Source organism: Leucoraja erinacea, chromosome 30 (genome assembly GCF_028641065.1).
Source record: "Leucoraja erinacea ecotype New England chromosome 30, Leri_hhj_1, whole genome shotgun sequence".
Classification (NCBI taxonomy): domain Eukaryota; kingdom Metazoa; phylum Chordata; class Chondrichthyes; order Rajiformes; family Rajidae; genus Leucoraja; species Leucoraja erinaceus.
The window spans coordinates 26218818-26243469 of NC_073406.1; the positions used below are offsets into that span (position 1 = coordinate 26218818).

Here is a 24652-nt window from a genome sequence, read left to right on the forward strand (position 1 = left end):
GGAGGCCATTCGGCCCTTTGAGCCAGCACCGCCATTCGTTGTGATCATGGCTGATCGGTTGTGATCATGGCTGATGTAGTGCCATTGTATGTAACACCTAAAGTTGACATTAGACACAATGATGGTCATATTCCAGTAGAGCATAAGAACAGGCCCTTCAGCCCAGACCCTACCTCACTCCCAACTAATCTGCCTTTGCCCCTTATACATCTTGTCTTTTAAACAACATAATAAAACATAATTCAAGGGAATGTCAATGAGCATGGATTCAACTAACTTTCAAGATGGAGTTGCATAGCTATTAACAGATTTCAGATTCAGACAATGATTGAACCATGTATATGAGGCCCAGAAGGGCTTTTTGGACCAATATCCCATCATTATGTATCATGACTACACAATAGAGAATCGATATTTTTCTATTGCTCTTTGTTAAAAAGTAATTACAGTATTTTCACCAGAACGTTTCTGTTAGTGGGCTGGGTAAAGGGATTCAAGTTTACTCTTTAGGACATGATATGTTAATTTGTCTTGCAAAACAGTACAGAAAAAGAGGATGTTAGATACTTAAGGCATATAGAGCAAGCAATTTCCAAAAGGTATATTGAGAATGCAGAGGAAGCCAATTTATGCATTGTAATTCCTGGTGCAGAATTAGGATCAATCATCTTCAATGATTGTGTTGCGTGGTGGGTTACTCTTGCAGGGGTGGCTCTGAGTGAGTAGGGAGTGTGCTGACATTTAGGAGAGGCATCCAGCCTTTGCCTTTCCAGTTTTGCGATGAGTTAATTGTATTTGTCACACCTTTAGTCTGCAATGCCAGAAGAAATGGAAAATGGACAGAGTTCTCCCTCCACATTTATCCCCACCCAACCACCATCCGACCCGACACTTCTCCCGCTCGCCCCGTGCAACCTCCAGATGAACGTCACATTCTGGCTGTGTCTGTCAGCATGCACACCCAGCACTTTGTGTCTCTTTTCCTCGAGGACTTGGAGATCGACATAAAATAAATGTTTGATGTTTGTCTCCTGGATTGTGTTGTGCCCCAGCTATGAATTCCATTGTCATAGTCGCCGGCAGGCACCTAGAAAATCGCCTAAGTGGGACAGGTCCATTAAAGCGGATGGTTCGATCGTGATTATGGATGCTCTCTCTACAGAGTTTGTACATTCTTCCTGTGACCACGTGGGTTTACTCCGGGTGCACCAGTTTCCTCCCACGCTCCAAAGACCTGCAGGTTTATAGGCTAATTCACTGCAGTAAATTGCCGGTCGTGTGAAAGATGTGAAACTGGGATAACATAGAACTTGTGTGCAGGTGATGATTGGTCAGCACAGACTCAGCTGGCCAAAGGGCCTGCTTTCATGCTGTTTTTCTAAACTAAAGCAAACTAAACTAAAGGGCTTGTCCCACTCGGGCATCATTTGCACGTCATTTACACGACATCCTAAAAATTGGTTTGCGCGTGGTGATGTGCGCGTGACGTGTGGTGAGGCGTGGTGGCATACGCAGTGACCCGCGGTATCGTGCAGCGCCTCAGGATTTTGGAATGCTCAAAATCCTCGCGTGCCATCTGCGTGACATATCCCTTGTTCATGCTGACATACTGATGGCTTACGCTGACGTACTGAAGGCGTACGTGTAGCGCATGGTGACGCATGGTTACGCACAGTGTCGCATGAACATTGCCTATGCTAATTTATTATGCGTCACCGTGCGTCAACGTCCGTAACCATGCGCCGCCCATATGCCGTCGGCACGCCATTTGCGCGTCATTTGAGTGCCGCACCACGTGACCACCCGGGTACAAAGCGCGCAAAGTTTTGAAATGTTTTCACTGGGAAAAATCCTTGCCAGGGAGATCGAACTAAGTATGAACGACATCGCAAATGGCTCCCACAAGAAGCAGGGCCCTCAGGAGCACTTGGCGCGCGACTGTCATACTGCTAGACGATTTTCGCACGACTGTCACTACCGGCGTAAAATTGTAGCTAATTTCAAACTTCAATTACTGTTGCGTAAATGACGCCCAAGTGGGACCGGCCCTTTAATTTCCCCTCATTTGACAGGTGACTAATAAAGAGTGTTGGGAGAGCAGAAGGGATGATGAATGTTGTAAGGGTTTAGCCTGATCTCTGTCTACATTTGATCAGCTTTATAGTTTATTTGTGTTTGATTGTACTTTCATGCTTTGCATACAATTAGCAACCAAAATCCATATTGATGTGAAGTGTAAGGGTGAGTGGAATTTGGTGACGGGTTTATTCACAAGGCATCATCATCAGGTAACACACTGACAACAATATTCTCACTTAGAAAACCTGGGCAGTGTCCTCAAGAACTACAGATGGAGTTAGGTCTCGTGAATGGTGAAAAAAAACTTGTGGCCAAAGGCCTACTGGCCCTCTTCCCATGTTCACCTCTGGTGTTTTCTTGCCCAGCTATCACTCAAAGACATGTAAGCCATAATTCTATATATAATCCTTTGGAATCTGTCATTCTGTGTTCCAGCATTCTTTCTCACAAGCCTATCTAGATCCCACTATTCTCTCTCATATTCCCACAGATTTTTATATACCCACATTTCTCTGCACCCTATTGCAGTTTTGCGTAGTTTATGTAAGATTTCAACATGGATGTTTACGGTTGAACACTGTGTTTATAATGGGCCTTATGAAACGGCCACCCCTGTGGAGGCCTAACGTCCTGAGGTATTTGTGAGTGGATCCTGCGGAGATGATTGCACGAGATGTTGGTGTAAGTGGATGGGTATCACACATCATCTCAGAGCTCAGAATTGATTCACTCCTCATGGCCCTGGCTCCTCGCCCGACACTCGCTGCAATTGACACACAGTGAGCTACTCAGCAGGAGAACACGCAGAACAGGCATTAGAAAGAAGAGTGCAGAGTGAATCAAAATCTAAAATGGTACCAAAAGATATTGAAAATGTACAGAGAACCTGTCAGTAAACTTAACACAAAAAGATGGGCTGACTGTCAGCTTGGTTTCATGGGTCGTACATTCCCGCTTGACTCAGGAAGAGTGTAAGCTCCACCTCAGGGCCAAAGCACAAAATGCATCCTAATGTAGTGGTCACAGAGCCCCCATTCATCCTCTGTAATGTTGAATCATTCCTCTCATCTGCTAAATTGTGAAAATCAGCTGACGCTACAGTGGCAAGGTGGCGCAGCGGTAGAGTTGCTGCCTTACAGCACTTGCAGCGCTGGAGACCCAGGTTCAATCCCGACTACGGGTGCTGCCTGTACGGAGTTTGTACGTTCTCCCCGTGACCGTGTGGGTTTTCTCCGAGATCTTCGTTTTCCTCCCACGCTCCAAAGACGTACAGGTTTGTTAGTTAATTGTCTTGGAATAAGTGTAAATTATTCCTAGCGTGTGTAGGATAGGGGAGCGCTAGTCAGTTCGGACTCGTTGGGCCGAAAGGGCCTGTTTCCGCGCTGTATCACTAAAACTAAAACTACAATAAAACTATTCCTTGCACCCCGCAATCCATCCTGATCCAATGTCGGCAAATTAGCTCCCCTGTTTGCCACATATCAAAACGTCTTTCAAATTTCAGACAACTCCTGTGGTCCCCGATCTCTCTCCTTCTGATCCACCTCTGGACCTCCCATTGTAGATGCCTTTCCCATGTTCCTCCCCTCTAGCCCCCAATCACCCACTTTTATCTCCCTCATTCACCCCGCTCCATTCACGTACTACCCACATATTTCACCCACCAGATCCAATTTGGTTCCATCATCTCTCCCTAATAATCCCTGGTATCTAACATTGTCTTTTGCGAACACATTCCAGCGTCTGCAGCCTTCATGTCACTGCTGATCGCACTCCTGCATCTGCCTCTTACTCCACCCTATATACTCCCCTCTCACTGCTTCATCTGCCTTTTTCCCCCCCTTGCCAGTTTCCACCTATCACCCCCCTGCCTTTGCCTCCCATCCCCACCCCTCTCCCGCCTGGGCTCCATCTGACTATCATCCTTCACCCCTCCTCAGTCCACTTATCGTCTACTGTCCTGTCTCATCGCACCATTCTCCTCTTTATAATGTCTATCTTACCATTCCATTAACAGTCCTGATAAAGTGTCTCGACCCAAAACATTGACAATTCCTCCCCCTCACAGATGCTGCTCAACAGACGGAGTTCCTTCAGCAAAGCTTGTCTTTTGATCAAAACTTCAACGATCCAGGATAATTTGTTGAATTAAGATGTTTCGGAGAGACATGGGTATATTATATATATATATATATATATATGCCTTTAGATATGGTGAAACTGGCCAGGCATTGCATTTTCCAGCAAAGATTACAATTTCCTGGCTGGGATGCCAGTGACTACTGAATACATTAACAAGTGCAAGGTGAGATGGAGAACTGAAGCCCTCCCTGCCTGTTTACTCAGATGTGATAAATTTCATGGCACTTATTGGCGGAGGGGAAGGGAGCTGATGATCTTGCCAATAACAATCGTCACAATAATCATTAAAATGGCCCTAATCCAGCTTGATCATTCTTGCTATTTCATGCAGCCTTGCTGCGCACATACTGGTGGCCACATTTTCTCTTTTACGACAAAACAGAATCACAGAAGTGGCTGATAATTGGTTTATAAAGTATTTTAGGACATGCAAGTCCATAAAATGTGTTGCCCGTGTGCCAGTCATTCCTACCCTCTTTGTTGAAGTATTTTACATCATTGTTACATTGTTGGAAGTACAGATGACCTGTTTTATACTAATTTCCTTCTTAGAACGGAGCAGATTGTTTCAATTCTTGTCAGAGGCAACAGAGCATAGAACGACTCAGATTTGATTATATAAGTGATCTTTGTCCTCAAAATCAAAACCTATATTTTTGTTGCTAATAATTACTTCTAAGTAATTTCACTGTAAAATTAAACTGGATGAGATGCTGAACCCTAGCAGCAATTACTTGATTATCAGGCTGCTTCTTTCAACTCATTAATAATTATTTTAGCTCTGACCTTCTCCTGAGAATTGCCTTGAGCCTTATTGTCATAAATATGATCCATGTCTTTTGTGTGTGCGTGTGTGTGTTTATGTAAGAGGGGCGTGGGTGGGGGAGGGGGGAAGCATAGCTATTTCACTGACCAGGTTTATCAACATTAACACCTTGTATGTCAGCAGGTGAGGTACAGCATTTAGAAACATAGAAACATAGAAAATAGGTGCAGGAGTAAGCCATTCGGCCCTTCGAGCCTGCACCGCCATTCAATATGATCATGGCTGATCATCCAACTCAGTATCCTGTACCTGCCTTCTCTCCATATCCCCTGATCCCTTTAACCACAAGGGCCACATCTAACTCCCTCTTAAATATAGCCAATTAACTGGCCTCAACTACCTTCTGTGGCAGAGAATTCCAGCGATTCAACACTCTCTGTGTGAAAAATGTTTTTCTCATCTCGGTCCTAAAAGATTTCCCCTTATCCTTAAACTATGACCCCTTGTTCTGGACTTTCCCAACATCGGGAACAATCTTCCTGCATCTAGCCTGTCCAACCCCTTAAGAATTTTGTACGTTTCTATAAGAATCTTCTAAATTCCAGCGAGTACAAGCCGAGTCTATCCAATCTTTCTTCATATGAAAGTCCTGCCATCCCAGGAATCAGTCTGGTGAACCTTCTCTGTACTCCCTCTATGGCAAGAATGTCTTTCCTCAGATTAGGAGGCCAAAACTGTATGCAATACTCCAGGTGTGGTCTCACCAAGACCCTGTACAAGTTGGTGAGTTAACACTTGAATTAAAATGGCAGACAAACACAATTCATAAGGAAACTAACAGGAATAATGAATGCAAGCTTTATTTAGAAATGCAAGTATTATTCAGGGTTGCACAATGGCACAGTTGGTAGAGCTGCTGCCTCACCGCGACCTGGGTTCGATCCCGGACTTGGGTTTGCACAATGTCCGTGGGTTTTCTCCAGGTGCTCTGATTTCCTCCCAGATCCCAAAGACTAGTGGGTTTGTACATTATTTGGCCACTGGACATTGCCCCTAGTGTGTAGGAAGCGGATGTAAAAGTGAGATTACATAGATCATGTGTGAACGGGTGACCGATGGTCGGTGTGGAATGGGAGTGATCGAAAAGTCTGCTTCCTTTTAATTCAGTTCAATTCAATTGCAGCTTTGGAATAGCCCATTTAGTGTCAGCTACTTCACCAATATTTATGATGCTCTTGGGCCATTCATGCATTCTGTGTCAAATCATCCGGTTGTAGCGGCACCTAGTGGTGGCTTGGGGCATCAGGAACCCTCGCTATTGGTTGGCACGGTGGTGTTTTTGCGGGTTTTTGTAAAGACTTCATTCAAGCTCCACCATGTTAGAAGAAGCTTTGTATTTTTGGCTGATCTAATCCGAGGTTGAGTTATCGTTTAAAATAAAGAATTTGACTTAACTCAACTGACTCGTCTCGCCAAACGGTCAACATTTCTTTTCTTATCTCCCTAATGTAGTTGTTTAGTTTTTCCTTAATGTCAATCATATCAATCATTAAATGTAGTCATGAAATAACATTCTTAACAATCTGAGTAAAGAATTCTATTGACTCACTCCTTGTCGAGCTTCCTATGCTACAGTTCACCTCGTTAACAGTCTTTTCACACAGGGTTGGGCCTTAGTCACGTGCAATTGTTCTCATCCACAGATGAGGACTATTGGACTGAAGTGGTCTCTTTCACGTAAACCTTGCCGTAGACCAACTACCAAGGACAAGTGCCTTGACTGATGTTCCCCACAGTTGGTCCAAGGTATTGTCCATAATGGCAATGGGTCGGCACCGCCTCTGGAATGACCATATTCCTCACTCAGCAGGCAGCGCAGGTTTATCTATGCATCTATTAGGTTTACCTAATTTGGTATAGGCTCCATATTGAAGAGTAATCACTCAATCGCAAATGATCATGACATATATTTGTATGCAGACACTCTGATACATGCTGCGTGTGTTATTAGATCAAGTGATTTTAGCAGATTAACATTGTGAGAAGTGGACTCTAAGAAAGCCCCATTGTCCCTACTCTATCCGAACACACACGGCCACCATCAGCACTTTGGCGCATCTGTGAGAATTCATATAATGGTTTTATTTCTGAACATGGAATCATACCACTAAACCAACAGTGGCAGAGTTAGTAGAGCTACTGCCTTACAGCGTCAAAGACCCAGGCTCGATCCTGACCTCAGATGCTGTCTATGTGGAGTTTGCTCATTCTACCTGTGACCACGTGAGATTTCTCCGGGTGCTCCAGTTTCCTCCCACATTCCAAAGATGTGCGGATTTGTAGGCTTCTCTAAATTGCCCCTAGTGTACAGAACGTGGATGTGAAAGTGCGATAACATAGAACTAGTGTGAATGGGTGATCGATGGTCGGTGTGGACTTGAAGGCCAAAAGGGCTGTTTCCATGTTGTATCCAAATAAAACACATAGATTTAAAGCACAATGCCAATTTACAGGAAAAGCAATGGTGGGCTTTTACTTCAGGACAGCAGTCTCAGTCTGAAGAAGGGTCCCAACCCGAAATGTCACCTGCCTATGTTCTTCAGGAATGCTGCCTGACTCACTGAGTTGCTCCAGCATTTAGTGTCTTTGTCAGCGGTGAACCTGCACGTTTCCAGTGGGGAAAGACCAAAAAGGCATTAAGTTGTCATTGAAACTTTAAGAAGGTATCCATCCTCCTTAATTGCCTGCCACAGAGATTACTGTACATTGCAATGAACATGAAAAGTGGATCTGAGCACTTTCCAGTGGCCATTATTGTATTGACAATTGAAGTTCTGAGCCACAGAGAAACTGAAGAAGATCCCCAATATTTTCTTGTTACCTGGGTCAAGTTAAGCATTCTAAATGCGGAATTTGTCAGCCAGGTGGACGAGAGAAGGCTGGAGGTGAGAAATGGAGAAGACAAAGGGTTGGAATCTAATAAGCATGGTGGAATCTATGGTGAGGAAGTAAAGTGTAGAGCAGAGAGAGTGATGATGGGTAGATGGGAAGAGGGGTGAACACAAATGCTGGAGAAACTCAGCGGGTCAAGCAGCATCTCTGGAGAAGAGGAATGGGTGGCGGACGTTTTTGGTCGAGACTCATCTTCATGGGAACAGAGGTAGGTGGGAACAGGGGTAGAAGTGGATGGTGACCCAAAGGAAGAGGGGAAAGGAACTGGGTGATGAGGGCCAGGGGGTTTAGAAAGTAAGACGTGCATGAAAGAACAGACAATCAGAAGGAGAGGAGATTACCTGAAACTGGAGATTACAATGTTAGCCATTGTGTTGTAGATACTCGTATCTTCAGCCTCTTGTGTTTCCAAGTTATGTCCTGGGTCAGGTTCACTTGCGAATAAATAACAGAAATATAAATACAAATTAGCCAGCATCCTGGTGTCACAAGCACAGATCCACTTCCTGTTTAGCACAGGTCCACTTCCTGTTCAGCTTTAATAGCTACGGGATCGAAAGAGAAATTCATCCCCTTGTTCCTCTACAAGACTGAAGCGACTAATGTACATCACACACATACAATCAAAAGCTTTATTCAAAAATAAAAGATATTCTAAAATGAAACATTGCAAATGTTGGATGCCATGTTTATAATCTATAGGAGCTTAATGAGGCTCATTGGCCCATTAGTTGCTCCGCCATTCAATCATATCTGACCTATTTTTCCCTGTCAACCCAGTTTTCCTGCCTTCTCCCGGAACCTTTGATGCCCTCACTAATCAAGAATCTGTCAATCTCTGCTTTATAAATACCCAATCATTTGGCCTCCACTGTCATCTGATTCATCACCGGAATTCCTCCTCATCTCTATTTTAAAGGTACATCCTTCTGAGGCTGTGCCAACTACAGATGTTAAGCTGCAGAAGGACTTTGCAAAGGTGTTTCCAATGAAGAAATTCAACGTTGGATGGACCGCCTGGCTTTATTCTTTGTTCCAATGAAGGGAAGTGGCACAATTCATATATTTAACATAAACCTTGACACACCTTTTAATCAGATTGCCATGATTTCTGTTCTGATATCCATTGGCACTGACTGACTGGAAATCAAGGTCTGAGACCTGATTTAATGAATTTTTGCTTCCTTCCCCTACCTTCTTACAAGTTCATAAGGTGTAGGAGTAGAATTAGGCCATTTGGCCCATTGCGTCTACTCCGCCATTCAATCATGACTGATCTTTGCCTCCTAATCCCATTTTCCCGCCTTCTCCCCATAACCCTTGACACCCGTTCTAATCAAGAATTCGTCTATCTCTGCCTTAAAAATATCCACAGACTTGGCCTCCACAGCCCTTCTGTGGCAATGAGTTCCACAGATTAACTACCCTCTGATTAAAGAAGTTCCTCCTCACCTCCTTTCTAAATGAGCGCCCTTTAATTCTGAGGCTATGAGCTCTGGTCCTATACTCTTCCACCATCTTATGAAGACCTACACAGTTAGTAATTTCATCTTGTATTTTATTATCGTAAGATGCAAATATTTCAACTTATGGACTCTCAACGGACTTCCATTCCTAACAATGGGGTTAGGTGATAGACTTCACTTTTGCAGGTTGGCTCCAGCATTATAACTTGTGAGCTAATTGACACCAAAATAATTAACAATGCGCTGTTTGTTATTTTATAACGGAAGTAACCCTCTGCCACATAACTTAACTGCCAACGTATAACATGATGAAGGAGACCTGACTAAGCAGCATAACTCAGAAATTGGACCTATTACTTTCTCTAATGAAAACCAGACCAACCCCACAACAATAATTCCACTGTTACCCACTGTTGCTTAGTATTTGGGATGTGTCTTAGTTTTACAGGATACATTACTTTAAAAAAAAATGCATCAGGAGAGCAAAGAGGAAACGGTACAATCAAGAACATAAACATTTGCCGATTCAGTTATGTTAAGAGAGTGGAGTGGATGGAATGTAAATCAGAAGGTACTAAAATTTACACTTGGCTTGGGGTGCCCAGCCACATTTGCCAGCAATAGTCCAGAGATCCAGCCGTTGGCTCTTTCCAATTCTTTCACTCTTCTTCCACCATTTTACTTGTTCCTTACCTGGTAAGAAGGCAGTGACCAATCCTACCACCACTAACCCACAACCTTCCCATGTAGAATATGATTACTAGACAAGGAATCCCTCCAGTACTTCAACTTTGTGCCCAGTAACCTGTGGACTGTGAATATTACCAGACTATTAAGTCCCGTCCCAGTTTCACAACCTAATTCACAATCTCTGCCGAGTTTGCCCTTGATTCATACTCGCAGCATGGTCGTCACGAGGCCGTAGGTAGGTCGTAGGAGATCAGGTCGTAGGTAGGTCGTAGGAGATCATAGGTATTCGTGGCATCAAGTAGGTCAGGGCGTTTTTCTAGCTTGATGAAACATGTCCATGAGTAAAAAAGGTCGTGAATTAGGTTGTGAAAGTGGGACAGGGGCTTAAGATTGCAAGAGGGATCCACAATCTAACCTTGACTTTGAATACTGTGGCATTAGTAACCTTCATTGCCAACCCATCATCGGTGAGACAGGACAGTGAGTGCCATTAAGTGATTTGACAATAGAAATGCTACAGTTAAATTTGACCCTAACCTCATCTGATATTTATATCCATGCACATTCTGACAAAGGTTTTGCTTGGCGATCTAGAGCGGGTAGCTTGCCAGACCGGTTATCCAGAGGCACCAGCGTCAATTATTGCATCATTTGAGATCGGCTGCTACAGCACAAATGGGAGGAATGAACCATGAACCTGTCGTTACACTTTGGCCCAATGCAACATTTCCTCAATGTTAATGCACAAAACACCCATGTTATTACAAATATTTGATAGCTAACACCCAGTTAATCCTAACCTTTGATAAAACATATGAAGGCATGGTAACTCATGCCAGTTTATAATGTGAATGAATTCAATTTTGCATTTTTGGACTTTAAGGATTTGGGGAAGGACTGGGTCCGGGCTTTCCATGGCTTTATTCTCAAGAAGGCTGATCAGATAGCTTTCCTCCCCTTCCTCAGTTCCCCTGCTGTCTCCTCCCATCCCCCAGCCTTCGGGCTCCTCCTCCTTTTTCCTTTCTTGTCCCCACCCCCGATCAGTCTGAAGAAGGGTTTCGGCCCGAAACGTTGCCTATTTCCTTCGCTCCATAGATGCTGCTGCACCCGCTGAGTTTCTCCAGCTTTTTTGTGTACCTTCGATTCTCCAGCATCTGCAGTTCCTTCTTAAACACTGATCAGATAGCTTTGCTGGGTCCTTCCACATGTGCTGACTCATTACCAAAGATTAAGTAGTATTGCTCTTTCTGCAGCAAGACTAGCTGCATGCTGACTCAAGTAGCTCTCCTAGATGCATTTTAAAGGTACCACCACTTCACATTAAAGTAACCCTGCCAATATTATGGAAGCTGGAATGCCCTACTGTTATTACCCTTCCAGGTAATTCGGCCACCTTCCAGTCTTACGGCACCTCACCCATGTCTAATGATGATTCATGTATCTCTGCCAAGGTTTCTGCAATTTCTTTTCTAGCTTCCCACAGAGTCTTTGGATAAGCCCGATTAAAACACATGAAGGAGGATAAATCCCTCAGGCCTGAGTAGGTAATTAGGAAATTGTGGGAATCTAGAGAAGACATTAAGTGAGTCCTAGTTGTGGTATATAAATTGTTTTAGACAAGGATGAGGAGGCAGATGAAGCAGTCCCTGGTCCCCCAGGTTGGGGGTTGGGCGTTGGGTTAACTACCCCACCCTGGGAAAAAGTATGAGTTACAGAACCTTGACGAATGAAAACCAAATTACACTTGGTTGAAGAAGGTGCCCCATCGATGTGGAACATGACACTTCCCAGCCAAACCCGCAAGGCCGCTGGGAAGCTGACACACCTTCTGATGTCAAAGAAATCCATCCTTGTGGGGACATGGAACATCCGAACCATGTTCCAGGTTGGCAAGGCTGCCACAATTGCCAACAAAATGGTGCACTACAATCTCTTAGTCCTGGGCTTGGCTGAAACAAGATGGACACTGTCAGGGGAATTCAAATTGGTCAGCGGGCAGTCCATTATCTACTCCAGGCAGGAAGAGGAGGGAGTGAAGCATACTGAGGGAGTGGCCATCATGATGACGAGGGACACTAACCTCTGGTGGAGAGACAAATGAAGCAACGTTGTCCCGTGGAAAAGAACAAACCTGGAGCCCAAATTCAAAGAAGGAAATGGAGTTGGATTGGACAACCCTCAGGAAACCTGCCAAACATCACCCGGCAAGCCCTGAAATGGAAACCCCAAGGAAAAAGGAACAGCTGGAGAAGAGGTGTCCAGACAGAAATGTATGAGAGTGGGCTCAACTGGGGAGATCTCGAAAGAACTGCCAACAACCGAGTGAGGTGGAGGACATTTGTTAATGGCGTATGCCCCCCAGAGGATCAAAGGGCTTAAGAAGAAGGAGGTACCAGTAGACTGGAGTGTGGCTTGTGTTGTTCACCTACTTAAGAAGGAACTATAAACCAGTAAGCTTAATATCTGTGATAAGAAAGCTAGTGAAAAGGCCTCTGAGATAAAAAAATATAAGCATTTGAAAAGACAGGGTTGATGGGGGATAGTCAGTATGGCATGGTGTGCATGAGATCATGTCTCACAAATTTGATTGAGTTTTTTGAAGAAGATTGATGAAGCAGATGCAAAAACGTGAGCTTTATGACTTTGATAAGGTTCCGCATAGTCCAGAAGGTTAGATCACGTGGAATCCAAGGTGAGCTATCTAAATGGATTACTGAATTGGTTTAATGGTAGGAAGCAGAGGGTAGTGGTGGAAGATTGTTTTTGAGATGGGAGGCCTGTGACGAGTGGTGTGCTTCAGAGATCAATGCTGGGCCCATTGCTGTTGGTCATCTATATCAATGACTTGGATGAAAATGTACAAGAGATGATGAATACATTCGCAGATAACACCAAATTAGATGGTATTGTAGATAGCAACAATGGTTATCAAGAAATTCATTGGGGTCTAATCATCTAGGCAAGGAGGCCAAAGGATAGTAAAAGAGTTTAATTTAGATAAGTGAGAGGCACGTCAAATCAGAGAGGACTTTCACAGTCTTCTTCTTATCAAGTCCACACACAAGATTAGAAGTTGCTCAGCCAGAGCTAAACACACTTGTCGGCATCTGCACAATGGTGTCTGTCTTGTCTCTTCTTGTCTCTTGTGCTTCTTGTGCGTGGTGGCGGCAAGAATGGTGGCAACAGGGCCGTGACGTGAACACTCATTCCTTGACCCCACTTTCACAGTGAATGGTCAGGGCCTGGGGAATTTTGTGGAACTGAGGTATCTATTCATTTAAATACATAGTTCTCTAAAAGTGGTGTCACAGGTAGATGGGTGCGGAGGAAGTTTGGCATGCTGACCTTCATCAGTCAGACAATTGACTAAAGGAATTATAGTCCCTTCCCTGTGTCCCACTTGGATGTCCACCCATATCTCCTCCTATCCCAACCCCATTTTACCATCACCTGTCCCCTTCCACCTATATCCACCTTCCTCTGGCTTCACACTTTAGATCTCCTCTCTCCTTATCTCACAGCTTTTTGTCTTCTTTCCATCTCTGGTCTTTACCCGCCACTGTATCAATTAAAAGCTACAATCAGTCTGAAAAAAGGTCTCAACCCGAAACGTGACTTACCCATGTTCTCTGTAAATGCTGCCTGACTGCTGAGTTGCTCCATCACTTTGTGTTTTTCCCTACAAGGCTGTTGGCTTCATACCAATCCTGGTAAAACCTATCTGGTTGGTTCAGATCCACTGGGCCTACTGATGCCAAAACCTAAACCAAAACCACATCTGTACCATGTCTTTAGACATACATTGATCAGAACTAGTTCAGAGATTACAATCTTCAAAAGTCCTTTTTTTAATACAGTGTATGCTACCTCACTCATGAAATTCAAGGCACAGGTACTGATCCTTCACTTTACCTAAGTTTTTAAATCTGAACTGAACCAGTGCTTCTGAATGTTTATCAAACCCCATTTAGGTTGTCTTGCTACCATTCTGAGACATTCTTGACCCTGACACCATGGAGGAACAAACTATCCTTGATTCATGTCAATGGCCACAGAAGCACCAATCCATTCTCGTACTAATGAGTCTCTTAATGTCATTGCCCTTGGATTCTCGCTGCGCTGCCTTGTGTAGCTGAGCCACCCATAGTGGCATGAACATGGCCTATGTCATGTTATCCACTTTGGTGGCAAGAACAGGAGGGCAGAATATTATCTGAATTGTGTCAATTTAGGAAAAGGGGAAATACAACGAGATCTGGGTGTCCTTGTACATCAGTCACTGAAAGTAAGTATGTAGGTACAGCAGGCAGTGAAGAAAGCTAATGGCCTAACAAGAGGAGTTGAGTATAGGAGCAAAGAGGTCCTTCTGCAGTTGTACAGGGCCCTGGTGAGACCACACCTGGAATATTGTGTGCAGTTTTGGCCTCCAAATTTGGGGAAGAACATTCTTGCTATTGAGGGAGTGCAGCATAGGTTCACAAGGTTAATTCCCAGGATTGCTGGACTGTCATATGTTGAAAGAATGGAGTGACTGGGCTTGTATACACTGGAATTTAGAAGGATGAGAGGGAATCTTATTGAAACAAATAAGATTATTTAGGGATTGGACACGCTGAAGGCAGGAAAACATGTTCCCAATGTTAGGGGAGTGCAGAACCAGGGGCCACAGTTTAAGAATAAGTGATTGGCCATTCAGAACAGAGATGAGGAAAAACATTTTTACCCAGAGAGTTGTGAATCTGTGGTTCTCTGGGTGCTTTCAAGAGAGAGGTGTGATTCTTTGGATGATTTCAAGAGAGAGTTCTTAAAGATAACAGAGTCAAGGGATATGGAGAGAAGACAGGAACGGGGTACTGATTGTGGATAATCAGCCATGATCACAGTGACTCAAAGGGCTGAATGGCCTACTCCTGCTCCTATTGTCTATTTTCTATTGAATGAATCTGCTAATCTATCTTTGAAATGTGGAAGGAAATGAGAGCAAGGAGAATGTGAAATATCCACACAGCACTGGAGGCTAGGATTGAACCTGGGTTCCTGAAACTGTGGCTGTGCCTTCTGCCAATAAGCTCCAGTAAAGTCTGATAGTGGTCAGCACTTATTATTTCTAAGAATACAAATAGTTGGGGATGTCCCCTAGTGTGGTTATTAAATGGGTGGATTGTGGGAGCCTATTCTCAAAGTGGACAAAAATGCTGGAGAAACTCAGCGGGTGCAGCAGCATCTATGGAGCGAAGGAAATAGGCAATGTTTCGGGCCGAAACGTTGCCTATTTCCTTCGCTCCATAGATGCTGCTGCACCCGCTGAGTTACTCCAGCATTTTTGTCTACCTTTGATTTTCCAGCATCTGCAGTTCCTTCTTAAACAAATATTCTGAAAATGGATTCCCCCAAAATCCAAACCTGCTGAATAGCAACAACTTCTAACAAAAAGGACCGTATGTAAGATGTGCCCAGCATTGCAACTACACACCATGAATTATACGTTCAGAATGCCCATAGTATATTCTCATGTGGGTGGTTTTGAGTTAGTGGGTGAGGTCAGACAGTTCCTGGATCAGGCCTAAACAGCAATGTATTATTAGCCCCATAAAGAAATACCCCTGGCTTGTTTGGAGCAGCTTACACTGCATGTGCGTCAGAGTATAATTATGGTTTTATGAATAATTACAAAATAAATTAGAAGTGATTTAGGAATCCTGCAATAAGTCGGTGGATGAATGTGGCCTGTTGCAGTGTGCAGCATAGCTGGACAGGATGTTTTCAGTAATAGGCTTTCAAGCTGGGATTTTCTAACAGACCTTGAGAACTTGCCAAAGCCATCATATCCCCTTATATGCTAACACAATATTCCATTGGGCAATTGACCCATGATCGGTAAAGGTGGAATGGATTTTAATCCTTATCAATATGTTTTCAGGTTCTCCCTTCCCCTCCACCACTCCCCTCTTCTTTACCACACGGAACTGTTTGAGAACGATTGCCCTAGTAGTGCGTATCCTAAGTCATCATAATAGTTTCCTCCGTCATCTATAACCTGGAGTACCACTTCCTTTGCACTTTTGGATGAGTTGGTGACTAAACACAGTAGATCTTGGAGCACAAAGTGATGCAGACTGAGGCACCAAGTTATTGCCAATCCGTGGTAAACTATCAAATCCCAGTTGGGATTGAAGTGAGGGCGGAAGGACTATAATCACCTTCAATACCCTTGGACCAGTAACTCAGTCGGATTTTCCTACTTCTGATCACAAACAAATGATTTCCATTGGAAACTCCTTGAGAGACTTAATTTCCACAGGGCTTTTGCAACAGATAAGTGGGCGTTCTCTCCACTGAATTAGTCTTCATGTTTGCAATTTGGCTTGGCGTATTGGTAGTATTTCACCTCTGGAGCTGGGTAGTCACAGCAAATAGAGGCCCCAGTTGCCTGCCCAAGTGGACATAAAACAGCCCACAACACCACTGATGAATAATTGATCCATTAACGGTGGTTCTCCTGATGCTCTGACCAAGATTAATACACCAGAATAGATTCATTAATAACTTAGAAACAAGAAACTGCAGATGCTGGTTTATATAATTATTTAGTTAATTTTATAATTAATAAATAATAAATGAGTTCATCTGGAGGCTGCGTGTAGAATCTTCCTGGTTGTAAATTAGTAGAGATATTTGCCAATGACCATTTCTGGTTTGCCGGTGATGCTGACCTAGGCTTAATGGTGTAGGATGCCAATGATTGCAAAATATTAGAGGGCTACTCTTATCCACCGAGGAAAGTGTCCCTCAATACAGAAGGAGCATGTTTACAAGACAACGATAGAAATTGATGCTGCATGTTGGATGGTAATGGAATAGAAATCTATACTTCAGTGAGAAAAATAGATTATTTTTGCTCTCATAAGTGGTGATTACTCTGAGGACGACATGTAGGATCTGTGTCCGAAATGTCCTTAGTAGTGACAAAGCTGTTGGAGGAACATGGTACATTAATCCTAGTACCATAAAAGGAGGTTGCTGCTTTAATGTGTGATAGCGCCTTTTACAGTAGATAGCCTAACTTATGAAAAATACTTCCTATTACACCGCAATTATTCCCATTACCACAATTATTTATCTATTTGTTCAAAGACATGTTAGAATGGATATCAATGTGTTTGTTTTTTTTTTTTTTGTCTGTATTACTTACATTGTGGTGAGATTTAATCGGCATCCACTTGACCTTTATATTGTACTCAGTGAGCTTCAGCAAGTTTTTGGATTGTGGGAAGAATTGTAGCAGAGTCTGACCCCATTCTTGTCTGACTGTATGATGTATACATATCTCCTAGCCAGAGTCACTGCAGTGATTCAGCAGTGAGAAGTCAGCAGCAGGAATTATGTCTGATCTCTCCCCTTCCTAATGTGGTAGCATTGACATTAACAGCATCAGCTTCACTCACTTGCTGCTGCAACTAAGATCGGAAACCAGTGGCCAGAGTTTGGTCTGGATGACCTTCTTGGCAATAAAGCAGAGTACTCACCCACTGAACCTTCCTGACACAAATAATACACGTTAGTTTATTAGGTTAATGATTTATTACGATTCTCAGGCAAAATTTACAGACATTTTATGGGTTTCCGCAATAAGGTTCGTGTTTGAACTGTATTTCTGATAAAGTTTGACCTTAAGGCCTTGACGCTTTGATGCTGTAATTATTGTTTGTGTCAGTTTGCTTTTTTAACAAATGTCAAATCTTGGCCTAGTCTTTGCATTCTATCAGTTAGAGGAGACATTTGGGAAGGGAATTCTACAGCCAGCTGAAAGCACAGCTGCCATTGCGGGGGGTGAAAGATATTGGGGGTGCACAAATGGCTTCAAATGCAGTCAAAGGATTCAGTAATGTGAAATGTATGGCACAGAGGGTTTGCCATTCAGCACATTAGATCGCTGTTAAATCTACCCAGAACTTACATGGAGACATAAAGGTGGCAAAATCTGAAGCAAAAACAAATTTGCAGGAGGACCACAGAGAGCCAGGCAGCATCTACGGAAGGGAATGGACAGACGGCGTTTTGGGCCAATCCTCTTCCTCTGGACTGACAGAGTTGAGGGGAGCTGGCCCATCTCCATTGGTCACAGGAAAGGTCCCGACCCGAAACATCGATTGTCCATTTCCTTCCACGGATGCTGCCTGACCCTCTGAGTTCCTCCAGCAGTTTGTTTGTTGCAACCCAAAACTAACCCCACGTGTTGCTCCCTCCTCATCAGCGCCTCTTATTCCTCAGCCTCAGGTGTTTGTCCGTAAAATTGATTGAATTGGGCTTTGAAGATTGTGCAGGTATCTTTCTGCGTTGACAATCTTGAATCCGTCTGTAAAAAAGCAGTGGAGCAGAAATGGAGTGTGGTTCTGCAGTGAGCCACTGTTCTTGCTTTAGCTTCGTGGCATGCGCAGAACTGAAGCAGAGATGAAGTAACTCATCAAGCAAGGACACAGCCCATCCCAGGGACTGTGGATGGCTCCTCCAGGCTGATAAATGATGGAGGAAGTACAAGAGTTCTCTGTTGACCCCAGGGACAGGTTTCCTATCAATCACAGATTGGAACAGAACAGTAGCTGACCTAATTCACTCCAGGCCACCAGGGCCCCTGCTGCCCTCTCCTCCCACCAAGCAAAACCTTTCTTATCTTGTTTCCCCAGTAAAAGCACATGACTGACTGCAGCACAGGAGAGGGAACATATGCACAAGCTGCAGAGGCTGGTGGTGGCTAGATGGTCGGGAATAATAAAGAGATTATAAAGCAAACAGGTTCTCCTCTGAAGCATGATCACAGCTCAGTGATATCTCAAGGGATGGAGTCGGAATTCTGCATTCCTCTGACCCAGCCTAATACAGAACAAAACCTGGCTTTTACTTCAACTGGAACTGGAATTCTGGCCTCCGCTGAATGAGTTGAGACCACACAAGGAATGTCTGCTTGTATTTCTTCTCCCATTTCAAATTGTAGCAGAGGCTAAAGATCTGTGTTCAGTAAAGAGGGCAGGCTCCTCTCTTTCTCTCACAGCCTCATGCAAGTAAAAAAAAAAAGATTGGTATAGATTTGACTTTCAGACCAGTTTAATCATCAGTATTTCATCACATCATCGTTACTAAGCTAATGCCACAAAGCAGGGGATCTAATTTAGTTTTGTTTAGAGATACAGCGTGGAAACAGGCCCTTCAGCCCACCCACTCTGCACCGACCAGCAATCCCCGCACATTAACACAAGTACACACACACACTAGGGACAATTTACACTTATATCAAACATACAACCCAAGCCAATTAACCTACAAACCTGAACGCCTTTAGAGTGTGGGAAGAAACAGAAGATCTCGGCAAAATTCAAGATCTTCGTGGTCACGGGGAGAACGTACAAAATCGGTACAGACAGCACCCGTGGACAAGATCGAACCTGCATCTCTGGCACTGCGAGTGCTGTAAGGCAGCAAATCTACCACTGCCCTGTAATCTGATGCTAAGCGTGCTTCTAAAGTAGTGAGAAGAATCCCCCCCAAATGCATCGGTGGAGACGGGAGGGTGGGGGGTCATTTTCCCACACAAGCCATAGGTGACTGGGCAATCTGAACCCAAGCACCAAGTTGTAAGTGGCCAATGGTGCGCATCCCTCGGGGCAGCCCCCACTCTCCCACGGCCACCCTCCCATGGCTGTGGGTCGGGTGGAGCGGAGGTGTGGGACAATGTTCATCCCTCCACAGTGATGTGATGGATGCAGGGGTTTGGACCAATCACTGACAAGTCCCGCCCCCCGACAATGTAATGTCCGTTATTTAACTTTTCTGTTGAGCGGCATTCGGTTCGTTGACTTGTAGGCGAAGCCGCCTTTCGGGTAGGTGGCGTTTCAGCAGAGCGGCCATTTGGTAATTTTGCTTTTCGGCGACGCAGCCTTTCAGTTAGTTTGCATTTAGGCGTCCCGCCCTCTCGGTTAGTTGGCGTTTCTGCTTTGTTTCCTTTCGGTTATTTGGCTTCCACTTCTTTGCTTCGGCTTCTCGTCCATCGGAGCCACGTCCGGGTACCGTTGTATCTGTTTATCTAAATACTTTCACTGTTTCTCACTGGTAGAACTGTCTTTCATTGCTTCATTGCAATAACCTGGTGGGATGTGAATCATGTTTTGTTTTCATTTCAGTTGCAGTTCTCCCACTCTCTCCTCCAGTTGGGACTGCAGCAAATTCAAGCACATCTGAAGTCTGCAATGCATCAAGGGCTCTGCATGAGTTCACCCTGCAGTGGTTTTGGCATTGTACAATACTTGAATAGGAAATTAGCTAAATGATGATTAATGTTATTCCAAACAACTTCAGAAAACTTGTCTCTTCAAAAGCTTTTTTGAAGGTGTGTATGGAGATTTTGGCTGAACGGTCTGGATGGCATAAGAGAATTAATGCATACTCGCCACTATTCCTCTGCATAAAGCATTGAATCAAATATGACTTCAATACATTCTGTGTTTGAGTTGCCAATTTGTTCAATTTTCACCCAAAACATTGTCACCGCTCTGCTCATGGCTTGCTGTTTATTTCTTCTCTTTTCTTCATTTTTCTTTACTCCCAAAATTCAGAAATTCATTCCATTGCTAAAACAAAGGAAATCTCAGAAGACATTTCATTGATACTTGATTTAAACCCAGAAATGTAAAGAGCTAGGTCTTGATAGAGAGATGGGTTTTAAGAAGTCTCTTCAGAGAGGAGGTGGGGCTCCGAGAGGGAGTTCCAGAAAACGGGACGAATGCTGTGAAATACATTCTTCATTGGTGAATAACGCACAGAGGCTGAAATCAGAGAACTGAGGTTAGGTATAAGGCAGTTCTGAAGCACGAAAACTAAAACTTTAGTAGCATTTAAAGGTGAATCAAGTGAGTTAAATGGTAGTGCAGCAGTAGAGTTGCTGCCTTACAGCATCAGAGACCCGGGGTCGATGCTGACTACCAATACTGTCTGTACGGAGTTTGTACGTTCTCCCCGTGATCTGCATGGGATTTCTCCGGGTGCTCCAGTTTCCTTCCACACTCCAAAGATGTACAGGTATATCAGCTGATTGGCTTGGTAAAATAGTAAGATTAAACGAGAACTTACCAGTTTGAAGTTTGATCTGTATTTTATGAGGAGTTATGATGAGGGATTACGTGAAGAGCCCGCTCAGCACGCATGCGCGGCATACTTCAAAGCAGCGGTGTGGAATCACAGATAGACACAGTTATTGAAGTAAACATAGTAAAGAAAAGGAGTTATCAGTTTATCAGTTTGACCCATATTATTGAGGGTGGGAGCGGAGGGCACGTAATCCCTCATCGTAACTCCTCATAAAATACAGATCAAACTTCAAACTGGTAAGTTCTCGTTTAATCTTACTATTTTACTGCGGAGTCATGTGAGTGATTACGTAAAGACTTCAAAGCTCTGTGATTTCAAACCGTGTAACAGTTATTACTTCACTCACTGCCGAGGTCCTGGTGTCTGCCACTGTATTTAGCTTACCTGGCAGGTAAGTTGCTGATAGCCAAATATGTCTTTGGGCACACCATTGCCAAATTGTGTTGACCAACTTGTCGCATGATACCAATTTTATGCCGCCCATATGGTTAATGTAGGCCACCACCGTAGTATTATCTATTTGTAACCGTACATGCAAGTGATGCATATTTGTGCATATGCTTTTAAACCATAAAAGTCACCCAACATCTCTAGATAATTAATGCCCAGTGTAAGTGGTAATGATGACTCTGGGTTAGTCCATCTACTACCTGTGCTGGATATAGAGTTAGTTGCTCCCCAGCCTTGAGCACTGGCATCTGTTTGGATAACTAACCTAGGGTTAGTGATGATAATAGGGCTGAAAACTATGCCAAACATTTTTTGCTGTAGTTCTGATATTGCTTCAGTGGGTAACTTCATGACACGATCATAATGACCTGTATGTCGTTTTGGTGCCTGTACCTTTGCTCTTTGTAAGTTTTGACAGTGCAAAGGTCCGAACTGTGTAGCCGGAAATGCTGCTACCATTTTCCCAATTACTTTGTTACTTGTCGAATAGTTGGTCATTTGTTGACCATTAAATTGTTGCATGATTGTGCCAATTCAACTGTTTTGTCTCTTGGCAATATTACAGTCACGTAGACTGAATTAATTGTGAAGCCCAAGCAGTCCATGATTGTGGATGGCTTCAACTTAGATTTATCTGGATGTAAGACAATCCCAAGGTTTCGAACAACTGTTTGGTAGCTGATACAGCTAACAGTCAATTCCATGGTCTTGCCTACTATTAAGATATCATCAAGATATGCCGTGACAATATGTTTTTGTCTTCTTAATATTGCCAGAGCTGGTTTTAGTATCTTGGTGAATAATCTTGGGCTGATGTGAACTCATTGGCTAACGCTTTAAACTGCCATAGCTGCCCCATCCAGGTAAATTTCAGGTATCTGCGATGATCCTTGTGAATGGTATTAAATAGTAAACATCTTTAAGATCAATGCTTGCCATGAATGATCCTTTGGAAATTAGTTGTTTGGCAGTAACAACCATTTTCATTTTGAAATGTATATACTTAACTAACATATTTAGTGAAGTTAAGTCAATGATGATGTGACATCTACCATCTTTTTTGGGTTTAGTGAATATATTTGATACGAATTCCAAGGGTTCATGTTTTCCCATGATACCCTTTGTAATTAGTCTCACCAGTTCAGCTTGTCCCTCTCGTTTCTTTAACGGAGAGGGAAAATACCCTCTGGGGTGAATGTTGAACTGGCGGCAATTTTATTTTTAGTACGAATTGTATTCACGTGACTCCGAAGTAAAATTATAAAATGTCCCTAGTGTGTGTAGAATAGTGTTAGTGTTAAGGGATCGCTGGTCAGCGCAGACACGGTGGGCCGAAGGGCCTGTTTCCGCGCTGTATATCTAAACTAAACTAATCTAAATTATAAATGTGTATTAAAAGCCTTAACTATATCCTCATCAGGCAATTTATGTTCAAAGCAGCTGCTTTGGGGCCGATAGCCAGTGGTCCCAGTTACAAATCCGCTTGTGAGGCTGCCTTTATTGGCCGGCTTTAAATCTGTGTAGTCGGAAAAAAAAGCAAAATGGCTGCACCTTTCCTGAAGGTTTTCACAAATTGAGTTTCTTTATTAACTGAGCATTGGAAAAAAATTTTCACCCAGAGAGTTGTGAATCTGTGGAATTCTCTGCCGCAGAAGGCAGTGAAAGCCAATTCACTGGATGTTTTTAAGAGAGAGTTAAATTTAGCTCTTAGGACTAAGGGAATAAAGTGATATGTGGAAAAAGCAGGAATGGGGTACTGACTTTGGATGATCAGCCATGATCATATTGTATGGCATTGCTTGTTCGAAGGGCCGAATGGCCTACTCCTGCACCTATGTTCTATGTTTCTATGTTACCTTCTGTTTTAAATGTATGTAACTTATCATAAAAACATGATGACTCAAAACAACATCTGCCCATTCCCTGCACAGAAGCTCCCTAACCTGTTGAGTTTCTCTAGCAGTTTGCTTTTTGATCAAGAAAAAACATTGTAACAGTGCAAAAAAATGAATTTATTTCATTAACAATCTGTATTAAACTTCAAAATGCAGATTTCCCTCAACATTTCAGAAACTGATTCAGATTTTGTTGAGGAATCACTATAAAAAGATCACAGTAGGTGTACTGAAAAGAGATAACACTAAAGATATGAAGATAGACACAAAATGTTGGAGCAACTCAGCGGGACAGGCACATTTCTGGAGTGAAGGAATGGTGACGTTTCTGGAAGGGTCCCGACCCGAAAGGTCACAAAGTCCTTCTCTCCAGAGTTGCTGTCTGTCCCACTGAGTTACTCCAGCATTTTGCGTCTCTCTTCAGTTTAAACCAGCATCTGCAGTTCCTTCCAACACATACTAAAGATATGAAGGTTAGGTTGTGGCAGATGAGACAAGTTGTAATAAGTTGTGATATTAAGTTTAAGAAGGAATTGGGAAAAGATGCTCAAAGTGTCAATAAAATAAATTTTACACTGTGCATTCCCTCTGGGACAATAATCTTGGTCAAAAGAATCAGGAAAGAAGAATGAAAAGATATCTTTTACTTTTCAAATATTGGGGCAGGGAAAGTTCTCAAGAAAAATGTAACAGAAGCAAATTTCCGATTACTTATACAACTAAAGCAGATTATTGGTTATTAAAGATAAAAAGGTAAAGTGTGCACAATGGTGGAGTTGCCTCACAGCACATGGGACCCGGGTTTGATCCTGACCTCGGGTGCTGCCTGTGTGGAGTTTTCATGTTCTCCCTGTGACCAAGTGGGTTTCCCCGGGTGCTCCGGTTTCCTTCCACATCCCGGAGACGTTCGGGTTTGTAGGTTTATTGGCCTCTGTAAACTTGCCCCTTGTGTGTAACTGGTGGATGAGAAAGTGGGATAACATGGGATAACAAGTGTGAACGGGTGATCGATGTTTGGTGGGCAGAAGGGTCTGTTTTCATACAGTGTCTGAAAAAATAAAGAATAAAAACAA

At 43.4% G+C, this 24652-nt stretch overlaps 1 protein-coding gene across 5 annotated transcripts in view; it reads left to right on the top strand.

Moving 5' to 3' along the window:
* prdm16 (PR domain containing 16) overlaps nt 1-24652 on the top strand; it is a 733455-nt gene that overhangs the window by 450902 nt on the left and 257901 nt on the right. The window lies entirely within an intron of this gene.